This window comes from Budorcas taxicolor, chromosome 4 (genome assembly GCF_023091745.1).
Source record: "Budorcas taxicolor isolate Tak-1 chromosome 4, Takin1.1, whole genome shotgun sequence".
In the NCBI taxonomy this organism is placed as follows: Eukaryota; Metazoa; Chordata; class Mammalia; order Artiodactyla; family Bovidae; genus Budorcas; species Budorcas taxicolor.
The window spans coordinates 76,874,758-76,886,282 of NC_068913.1; the positions used below are offsets into that span (position 1 = coordinate 76,874,758).

General features: G+C 47.2%; 1 pseudogene; it reads right to left on the minus strand.

Annotated features, from left to right (window-relative positions):
* Positions 1–1,493: 1,493 nt before the first annotated feature.
* LOC128046288 (ferritin light chain-like) lies at positions 1,494–10,079 on the minus strand (annotated as a pseudogene).
* Positions 10,080–11,525: the final 1,446 nt, after the last annotated feature.

The window sequence follows — 11,525 nt, forward strand, 5'->3', positions numbered from 1 at the left end:
GCATGAAGTACCAGCACATGAAGCAATGTGCCTGAGCTTCACAACATTATGTGGATAAAAGAAGCCAGATGTAAGAAATCACATATTATAGAACTGTATTCATAGGAAGTGTGTAGAATGGGCAAATCCACAGGACAGAAATGGGGTCTGTGCTGCTGAGGGCTGAGAGAGGGGAAGCAGGAAGTCACTGCTTCCGGGCACAACCTTTCCTTTCTCGGTGATATAAAGAGTTCTGAAACTAGAGAGGGGCTCTTCTTACACAATGTTGTAAAGGTGTTAATGCCACTGAACTGTACACTTAAAAATGGTTAAACATGTTAATTTTACCACAATAAAAGACAATAGCCATAAATGAATGGCGTTTGCTAGGCTTTTGAGAAATAGAGTGGTACAGTGGAAAGATCTAAGATTTTAGATGTAGGATAATTTGACTACCACTCTGCCACTTCCTCTCTCTGTGACTTTGGGCAAACCTCTTGGAACTGGTTTCCTTACCTGAAATATATGGCAAGTCAGTGTTTCTGGGTGGATGAAAGGAGATGACACCACTGAAATGTAAGCACAGATGCTTGGTTTACTTTAAGATGATGAGTAACACTGGTTTTTTGGGGGAGGAGAGGGAAAGGAGGAGAAGAAAGAAGGACCCTGAAGAGTGTACAATGAAAAGAGCAAGACAGATAGGTGTTCTCAGTGATTATGTATCTCACAGCCACCAAGTGCTGGGCCCGCCCCTCACTTCCATCACCCTCATCCCCAGCTGTGTTACTTTAGACAAGTTGCTTAATTTCTCTGTCTGAGTTTTCTAAGGACTAAAATTATAATGATGAATGAAGACTGGCTAGGCAGTGCTAGTGTTATTAATTCCTGGTGTGCTTGTCTTCAATAAGGAAAGATGGAACATGGTTGTAAACTTGATAATCTCTGGGGGTGGGTTTTTTTTTTTCTTTTCATTTTTCAAACTGTGATTAAACTTTTCTGTAACATTTTAGAATTATACGCTGGTTGGTGGTCACTGATCTCTTTGGAAGAGCTCAGAGCTCACAGAGCCCTTTTGGACACCATTAAAGAGCCACCTGCCCTCAGGATGGTGTTGTGAGGATTCACCCAGACTGTGGTCTCAGTGACTGTCTGACACAGACCTGGAAGGGAACACAGAACATTAATCTGCAGGTTACAAGTTTGGGCTCCACCAGTTTTGGACCTCAGATCCCTCCAAGTAAAGGAGGAGATTCTTGGCAGGCTGCCATGGCATTGTACTAGGGTGGAGTGAGAATGTCCCATGCAGTGTGTGGGACGTACTTATACCAAACAGTATTTGTTGCTCATTTACTTACTTATTTTTTTGCTGCAAAAACCTTTATTGTTTCCATTTTGTCCAAGGCTTGAGAGAGGTCTTGGGGTGTTAAAAAGCTGCCTAGTGGCTGCAGAGATGGGCTTCAGGAAGCCCTGACATCAGCAGGGGGCTCCTCAAAGGCCACTGGTCTCAGAGGCTCCTAGTCATGCTTGAGGGTGAACCATTTGAAGAGATATTCACCCAACCCAGCATGGGGACCAGCCAGCCTGCAGAGGTTGGTCAGGTGGTCACCCAGCTTCTTGATGAGTTTCACCTCCTCACCTAGGAAGTGGTTCTCCAGGAAGTCACAGAGGTGGGGGTCTGCGCTGGCAGAACCCAGGCCATGCAGATCCAAAAAGGCCTGGTTCAGATTCTTCTCTATGAGAAGGGCAACTTCCATAGCATCCTGGGTTTTGCCCCACTCATCTTGAGATGGCTTCCACACGTCCAGGAAGAGGGCATGGCTGCTGCACTGGGTTTGCATTTGCAAGAGATGCTTGCTGCCCGTGCGTTTCTCCTTGGCCAGATTGTGGAAAAAAGTGGCCCACACCCTTCCTGAGTCACATTGTCTTGGTCAAAACAGAAACCCAGAGACAGCTAGGTGTAGGAGTCCCCAGATGCTTGTTGACCAGGTGGTTGACGGCGGCCTCCGCCTCAGTGGAATAATTCTGAGGAATCTGGGACTAGTGGTTGATCAGTAATAAGGATACTGAAAGAGGAACTCCCCAGGTCAGTAGGTGCCCATTATGCTACTGGAGATCAGTGGAGAAATAACTCCAGAAAGAATGAAGGGATGGAGCCAAAGCAAAAACAATACCCAGCTGTGGATGTGTCTGGTGATAGAAACAAGGTCCAATGCTGTAAAGAGCAATATTGCATAGGAACCTGAAATGTCAGGTCCATGAATCAAGGCAAACTGGAAGTGGTCAAACAGGAGATGGCAAGAGTGAACGTCAACATTCTATGAATCAGTGAACTAAAATGGACTGAAATGGGTGAATTTAACTCAGATAACCATTATATCTACTACTGTGGGCAGGAATCCCTCAAAAGAAATGGAGTAGCCATCATGGTCAACAAAAGAGTCCAAAATGCAGTACTTGGATGCAATCTCAAAAACAACAGAATGATCTCTGTTCGTTTCCAAGGCAAACCATTCAATATCACAGTAATCCAAGTCTATGCCCCAGTAACGCTGAAGAAGCTGAAGTTGAACAGTACTATGAAGACCTACAAGACCTTTTAGAACTAACAACCAAAAAAGATGTCCTTTTCATTATAGGGGACTGGAATGCAAAAGTAGGAAGTCAAGAAACACCTGGAGTAACAGGCAAATTTGGCCTTGGAATGCGGAGTGAAGCAAGGCAAAGACTAATAGAGTTTTGCCAAGAAAATGCACTGGTCATAGCAAACACCCTCTTCCAACAACACAAGAGAAGACTCTACACATGGACATCACCAGATGGTCAACACCAAAATCAGACTGATTATATTCTATGCAGCCAAAGATGGAGAAGCTCTATACAGTCACCAAAGCAAGACCAGGAGCTGACTGTGGCTCAGATCATGAACTCCTTATTATCAAATTCAGACTTAAATTGAAGAAAGTAGGGAAAACGACTAGCCCATTCAGGTATGACTTAAATAAAATCCCTTATGATTATACAGTGGAAGTGAGAAATAGATTTAAGGGCCTAGATCTGATAGATAGAGTGCCTGATGAACTATAGACAGAGGTTCCTTTCATTGCACAGGAGACAGGGATCAAGACCATCCCTATGGAAAAGAAATGCAAAAAAGCAAAATGGCTGTCTGAGGAGGCCTTACAAATAGCTGTGAAAAGAAGAGAAGCGAAAAGCAAAGGAGAAAAGGAAAGATATAAGCATCTGAATGCAGTTCCAAAGAATAGCAAGAAGAGATAAGAAAGCCTTCTTCAGCAATCAGTGCAAAGAAATAGAGGAAAACAACAGAATGGGAAAGAGTAGAGATCTCTTCAAGAAAATTAGAGATACCAAGGGAACATTTCAAGCAAAGATGGGCTCGATAAAGGACAGAAATGGTATGCATCTAACAGAAGCAGAAGATATTAAGAAGAGGTGGCAAGAATACACAGAAGAACTGTGCAAAAAAGATCTTCACGACCCAGATAATCAGATGGTGTGATCACTCACGTAGAGCCAGACATCCTGGAATGTGAAGTCAAGTGGGCCTTAGAAAGCATCACTACAAAGAAAGCTAGTGGAGGTGATGGAATTCCAGTTGAGCTATTTCAAATCCTGGAAGATGATGCTGTGAAAGTGCTGCACTCAATATGTCAGCAAATTTGGAAAACTCAGCAGTGGCCACAAGACTGGAAAAGGTCACTTTTCATTCCAGTCCCAAAGAAAGGCAATGCCAAAGAATGCTCAAACTACTGCACAATTGCACTCATCTCACATGCTAATAAATTAATGCTCAAAATTCTCCCAGCCAGGCTTCAGCAATACATGAACCGTGAACTTCCTGATGTTCGAGCTGGTTTTAGAAAAGGCAGAGGAACCAGAGATCAAATTGCCAACATCCGCTGGATCATGGAAAAAGCAAGAGAGTTCCAGAAAAACACCTATTTCTGCTTTATTGACTATGCCAAAGCCTTTGACTGTGTGGATCACAACAAACTGTGGAAAATTCTGAAAGAGATAGGAATACCAGACCACCTGACCTGCCTCTTGAGAAATCTGTATGCAGGTCAGGAAGCAACAGTTAGAACTGGACATGGAACAGAAGGAAAAGGAGAAGTCAAGGCTGTATGTCACCTTGCTTATTTAACTTACATGCAGAGTACATCATGAGAAACGCTGGACTGGAAGAAAAACAAGCTGGAATCAAGGTTGCCAGCAGAAATATCAATAACCTCAGATATGCAGATGACACCACCCTTATGGCAGAAAGTGAAGAGGAACTAAAAAGCCTCTTGATGAAAGTAAAAGAGGAGAATGAAAAGTTGACTTAAAGTTCAATATTCAGAAAATGAAGATCATGGCATCTGGTCCCATCACTTCATGGGAAATAGATGGGGAAACAGCGGAAACAGTGTCAGACTTTTTGTGGGGGGGGGCGGGCTCCAAAATCACTGCAGATGGTGATTGCAGCCATGAAATTAAAAGACGCTTACTCTTTGGAAGAAAAGTTATGACCAACCTAGATAGCATATTAAAAAGCAGAGATATTACTTTGCCGACTAACGTCCGTCTAGTCAAGGCTATGGTTTTTCCTGTGGTCATGTTTGGATGTGAGAGTTGAACTGTGAAGAAGGCTGAGTGCCGAAGAATTGATGCTTTTGAACTGTGGTGTTGGAGAAGACTCTTGAGAGTCCCCTGGATTGCAAGGAGATCCAACCAGTCCATTCTGAAGGAGATCAGCCCTGGGATTTCTTTGGAAGGAATGATGCTAAAGCTGAAACTCCAGTACTTTGGCCACCTCATGCGAAGAGTTGACTCATTGGAAAAGATTCTGATGCTGGGAGAGATTGAGGGCAGGAGGAGAAGGGGATGACAGAGGATGAGATGGCTGGATGGCATCACTGACTTGATGGACGTGAGTCTGAGTTGGTGATGGACAGGGAGGCCTGGCATGCTGCAATTCATGGTGTTGCAACGAGTCGGACATGACTGAGCGACTGAACTGAACTGAACTGAACTGAAGCTCAAAAAATTGTGGCTGGTCCCAGTAATCACGGACAGCAGAGTAGCTGATGCCAAAAGTTGCCACTGGAATAAATGTTGGGGCATGGTCGGAGGCTGGAGCAAGGGGCATCCCTGGGTCTGTTTCATCCAAGCACTGCTGAAGCAAGAGACAAATCCCTAGGACCACACCTCCTGTGGCTCATTTAAATTCAAGTTTAATGGGCCCTCTTGGACTCTCCCTTGCTGACTCTGGCGACCCTAATGGGCTGGAGCTGAGGTTGGCATGGGTAGGCCTAGGTTAAAAGGCAGCTGCTGTTTTGGGCCCGATTCCAGGTCCACACACAGGAACTCCTAGGGGGGCAGGCTGACTTGGCCTTCCCACCTCTGAATTTCCTGAGCCCAGGGGCCACGGCTTGATGCAAATTAAATGTTGAAGAATCAGCAGAGCCCCTGGCATTTAGAGTATCGAGACCAAAAAAAAAGAGGACAGGAGAATGAAGGAAGGAGGGAGGAAGGAAGGGAGGAGGGGAGCAAGCAAGGGAAGAAAGAAGGGAAGTGGGAAGGAGAGAGGGAGAGAACAGACCCTTCTGCGCTCTCAGAGCATCCGTTAGCTGGGAGACAGGGTCACAGGTTCCAGACTCATGTCCTTTGGGGACCATCGTTAAGAGCGTGCTAGTGAGAGAGTTGGCATCCAAGAAAAGGAACCACATGGCAGGTCACCTTTGTAGAGGCTTGCTGAACTCACAGGAAGCAGGCATTTGATTCCTGGTGGGATGTGGGACTGAAATGCTCAAGTTTGTGAACATGGAGCTGGGGGATCCTGAGACCCTGCCAGCTGTCCTGGTGAGCCAGGTGCCTTCTGTGGGTGGCCGTGGAAGGAGCAAGGCTTTGAGGAAGGCAGTGTTTCCTAAGTTTTTTTTTTTTTTTTGCTGCACTGCATGGCTTAAAGATCTCAGTTCCCCAACCGGGGACTGAACTCCATGCTGTGGAAGCATGGAGTCCTAACCACCAGCAAAGTCGCCCAAGTGGGGTTCCTGCTGCTTCTATCTGTGCTGCCCATGTTGGCCCCAGAGCCAGGCACCCTGTTGGCACCAGCTGCCCCACTGCCTGCGTCGTGGCTTCCGGGCTCTGAGAGGAGGTGGGGCTGGGGTGTCTGAAGCCGGACACTGTCACCTGCAAGAAAGTTAAGAGGGGTCTTCTTCAGATAGATAGAGAGTCTGGAATTTATTTTAGCTGTGGGTCAGTAGAGGCAGGTGCGTTTTGGGTGTTAGCACAAGAGGCTGCCGGGCAGGCATGTGAAGAGCCCACATAGGCACCCGGGCACCCTTGAAACGAAGGTCATGGATCTCAGGGGGTGCCTGCTGCACGCCTCTGGTCCCAGCTGAGGGTTAGTGGTGTCCTTTCCAGCTCCAAGGGGGCCCGGCCTGGGGGATGAGATGGGCCACTCAGCGTTAGGGGAGAACTAAATCAGGTTCCCTCTTTCCAGACACCAGCGACTCTGTGAGACGCGCTGTTCTCTCCTAGATCAGTCGTGACTTGGAGCTGGCTTCTCACGCTACCACCCTCCCACCTTCTCCGGCGTCTGGTCCATGTCTGTATTTCACGCTGTCTGCTCTGCTTTTATCCAATGACTGTGTCTGACAACCTGCAACTCCCTTGGATTCTGTGGCCCCGTTCTATGGATGCTATTCTTTCCGCTAAAATCCTGGCTCTTTTCAAACGCACTCGCTCCATGGTTCTATAATCTCTGCTTCCCTGAGTGTCATCTCTCCCAGCCCCCGGAGCCCAGGCTGTGTTTCATGGCCTTTGATAACCTGAATGCCGTCTCAGAGTCCTTCTTCTGGTGGAGGCCCCTTCAGCTGTGTCTGGACTTGGCCATCTCCCTGTGGGGCCACGCCATGGGGCCTCCACTGGGATGGTGTGGCACTCATTGACTCCAAATCAGATTTTCCTTTGGTATTTTTGGGGAGGGAGTTGTGTGCTGTGTCAAAGGTGAGAATTTGGGTCCTGCCAACCCAACTGCATCCAGGCCTTGGGAGGGTGTCTCTCCCCGATGGACTGAGTTGGGTGACGTCCAGACAGCAGGTCCTCCTGGCTCCTGGGCTGGGCCATCCCTCCTGCACCAGGGATGATCCCTTGTCCCCTGGCCTTGGGGGTTGGGCCCTGCTGGCTGCCAGGGTTTTCTCTTCATTACTTTCATGGGACATTGTCGTTTCTTGTGTCAATGAAAAAAATCAGTAGATCTAAGACAGAAATGGAAAATTTTATCTGAGCCAGACTGAGGATTATAACCTGGGAACAGCCTCTCAGGAAAGCTCCAGGAACTCTTCTGCCTGTTAGAGGTCAAAGCACAGTTATGTAAGTTTTTGAGACAGAGGGCTGTAAACTACATGATGCATTATTGACAATTTGAACAGTCCAGATCTCCATGAACAAAGTGATGGAGGGTCATGGGTCACCATGGCGCTTTACAAGGGTAAGAAGGAAGGTTCTCTCCTAAGGGGTCTGATCAGCGCAGATGCACCACACACACCAGAGGTTAGGGAGGAGGCCCAAAGGGGCAAAGAAAAATTCGTTTAGATTTTTTTCATCTTGCCATAAAACATGAATTTTATTTCACCAACTGTTTCTGAAAGAAGCTAGTACTTTTAGTAGCAAAGCCCCTCCTTTGGGGCTGCTGTATATCTCAGTTGCTTCCCCTGTGCATTCTCTACCCAGAGGCTGCACCTGGGACTCAAACCCCCCAAAGTGAGCAAGTTGCTCACCTCTTCTGTGGGCGCAGCATCAGTCCTGGGGAGTGCTGCTCACTGGCCGTCTGGGGGGAGAACAATGGGGTTTTTGAGCGTTGTTGCCTGTGAAGTATTACACCTCAGTTGGACCACTGACCTGCCCTGGAGGCTTCGGCGTGGGTTCCCTCAGTCCTTGTCTGTAGAAGATGAAGTCTGGACTATTTGATCTGGGTTGTGTGTTCTCATACCCCTCAATGTGTAGGGAGAATTGATGTGAAGGTGTGCGCAGCAATTTAAAGCTTTGCCCCCAGTTGCTGTGTGTGTGGGGGGAGCAGGTAGAGCTGAGGGGATACACACCAACAAGCAATTCAGTTCTAACACCCTGTCCCCACAGACAGCATCAGATCCCCCAAGACTGCCCCATCCCCTAGCTCAGACTCCAGTGGAAACTTCAGGTTGTCACCTGTGCTTCTGACCAACCTGCTCCAGGGAGGTCCCGATGATCCCCTCCTCAGGTTTGATTAATTAGCTAGAGTGGCTCAGAGGGCACCAGTTTATTGTAAGAGGATGTAACTCAGGAACAACCAGAATGGAGAGATGCAGGGGGCAAGGCATGGGGAAGGACATGGAACTTCCATATTCTCTCCAAAGAGCCTACTCTCCCCAAATCTCCACGTTGTCATATACTGGGGAGCTCCCTGAACCCTGCCTTTCTGGATTTTTCTGGAGGGTTCATTATATACACAGGATTGATTAAATCATTGGCTATTTCCAACTGATTGATTCCCCAGAGGTCAAGGGAGATGGAATTGAAAATTTGAACCTTCTAATCACAGGACTGGCTCCATTGACAGCCATCTCCCATTCCCAGAAGCTTTCCAAAATCACTCCATTAATGTAAAATGAAACACCTATTGCTTTCTTCACTTAGGAAATCTCAAAGTTTCTAGGAGCTATGTGCCAGAGATGGGGACAAAACCCGAATATATATATATATATATATGAAGAGGGCTTAGCAGCCCACTCCAGTATGCTTGCCTGGAGAGTCCCATGGACAGAGAAGCCTGGCGGGCTATAGTCCATTGGGCCGCAAAGGGTCAGGCACGGCTGAAGTGACTTAGCACGCTGGCATACGCATGTGCTGTGTGCTGTGTTCAGCCACTCAGCCGTGTCCGACTCTTTGCGACCCCGCCAGGCTATCCATGGGGATTCTTCAGGCAAGAATATTGGAGTGGGTTGTCATGCCCTCCTCCAGGGGATCTTCCCAACCCAGGTCTCTCTCACTGCAAGCTGATTCTTCACCATCTGAGCCACCAGGGGAGCCCAAGAATATTGGAGTGGGTAGCCTATCCCTTCTCCAGAGGATCTTCCTGACCCAGTAACCAAACTGGGGTCTCCTGCATGGCAGGTGGATTCTTTACCAGCTGACCTACCAGGGAAGCCCATGCATATATATATATGATTATACATATATAATCATATATATACATATATATACACATACATACATACATATATGTACAATATATAATCACAGTGTCACACAACTCCAGGGCCATGAGTAGAGAAGTCCTGGAATGGATTGTCCACAAATCTCTGAGTTTCTCCATGTAGTCAATTCCATTTTAGGGCAAATTGTTTCTCTCTTTTATGCATATTTCTCATAATGAACCAAATTCTGTAAAATATGATTGCTTGGCTCTGTGGAAATGTACAGTTCTATAAAATCATGTCACTCCCCAGTGAGCCATCAAAAAAGATAAATCCTACTTTTTCTTACCGTACGGTAATAGACTTTTTTTTTCATGTTTTCTGCCTTTTCTTCTCTTACTCAGAAAACAGGTATTTCTTAAAAGCCACCACTCTGTGGTATTTTCCTAAACAAGTATATGTTATAAGATGGTAGAACTTTCTATCATGGGATAAAAACCTAGAATTGGCGGTAGCAAGGGAAAATGTTTAACCCATTTCGGGATCTGGTTTTTACAAGCTGTTTCTGAGGCTGGCGATGCAGTCCATGGAGTCAGTTATGATCACTTCTTCCAGGGTGAGGGGAACCTGCCAAGACAAGGCACCTTCCAGGGACAGCCAGGCTGCCTGGCTTTCTGAGCAGCTGTGAGGGGTGCCCAAGTGGACCACATCACGAGGGCAGCTCGGAGTCGGGGTTCGGTGGGATCGGGTTAGGATGCTGTGTTCCTCCGCCACTACCACTGGATGCGATAGAAGCCAGGGAGACTGCTGCTCAACAGAAGCTGCCTTCTCACATTCCACATTCCCGGGGGTCCTAATGCTCTGTCCTGCCAGCTGCAGGTCGGCCGTGATGGTGGCTTGATCCTCCTGGCCCCAGTCCATGACTATTCTGCATCCTCGGTCAAGGACAGGGCCTCCCTCTTTACTTGGATCTGGAACATCCCCTTCTCATAGCAGAGGGAAAAGAAGGCACCAAACATCAAGTTGAATGCTTCCGACAACATCAGCTTGAATCTGGTCCCCTATCACACCTGCTCCCATCCCAGCATTCCTGGCAAATCACAGGAGGAGAGCACCGCTGGGCCTGGAAGCAAGGGGCATCTAAGAGGGCAGACACTGACCCGTGCGTGGCCATGGGCCGTGGGTTGCAGTTTCCTTGCACGACCAGGGCCTACTAACTGGGACCAGGATACAGACTCTCATGTGGTCTTTCAGGTGCTGATGGCAAAACCCCAACCTCAACCAGGCTGAGAAAGGAACACAAAAGAAAGCCAGAGGTACAGAAAGAAAAGCAGAGGGTCGCCGCAAAGGGTCAGAGCACTCCAAAGTTGCTCTGCTTTTGCAGGTCTGACCAAGAGTTAATGACCCAGCCTCCACATTGGGTGTCTAAAGGAGGTCTCGCCTTCACTGCACTGACCCTGTCCCCTCTTGAGCTGACGGCCACCAGCCCAGCCCACATCTTCTCAGAATCGAGCTTTCTCCAAATCAGAATCGTTTTCCCCAGGAGCCCAAAGTCTTTTTGCTTCATGTTGAGTCAATTCAGGGTCACCCTTCCTGGATTCCCCCTGGGGTCAGAGGAATGTTCTGATTAGCCAGGTCTGAGGCCACACTGTTAGAATCAGAGGGACAGGAAGAGGGGAGGATGAGTCCAGAACCCAAACTTTCTTCTTAGTCCCTGGAGTCAGTGACCACTTTGAGACCAGGCAGATCACTCCTGGTGAATTTTATAGCCAATATAAATAGTATATATTTGCATTGGCGACTAAAAGGCTCAGAATTAATCTTTTCCCTCCAATTTTATTTTGAATTGTGCAAGCCTCATGGAGCTCAGTCCCATGTGATCACTGCTCATGTCCATCAGTCATCCCAGCCGTCCCTTCTGATGTCCTTCTGAACACTGCCCAGTGCTCACCCACCATCTGGGACCCCATAAAGATACTGGTGCTTTGAAAATTAAGTCAGATGATTGTACACTGGAAATGCTTTCGTTTTCTTCCTTTGACCATAAGCAAAGGATATTTTCTTAAGTTAGTTTTGTCCCCTTTAAAAGAATAAAAGAAAGAAGTGTCCACTAGGATATAGAGAATTCTTTATTTTGGACTTCTAAAGTCTCATGGGGAAATTGACAGTTCTTCCACAGTTGCTCTAGTCCTAATCTTGAATATTGTCTGTGGAGAACAGAGGTCTGAGGCCACTCGAATAACAAGATTTAATTGTGGAGGAAGAAAGGAAAAGGAAAATAAAAAATCATACCCAACAGTGCTGTCAGTGTAACCAAGGTCTGTGAGTATCAATAGGAGTCTCAGACAGACCCTGGTGGTTACCACC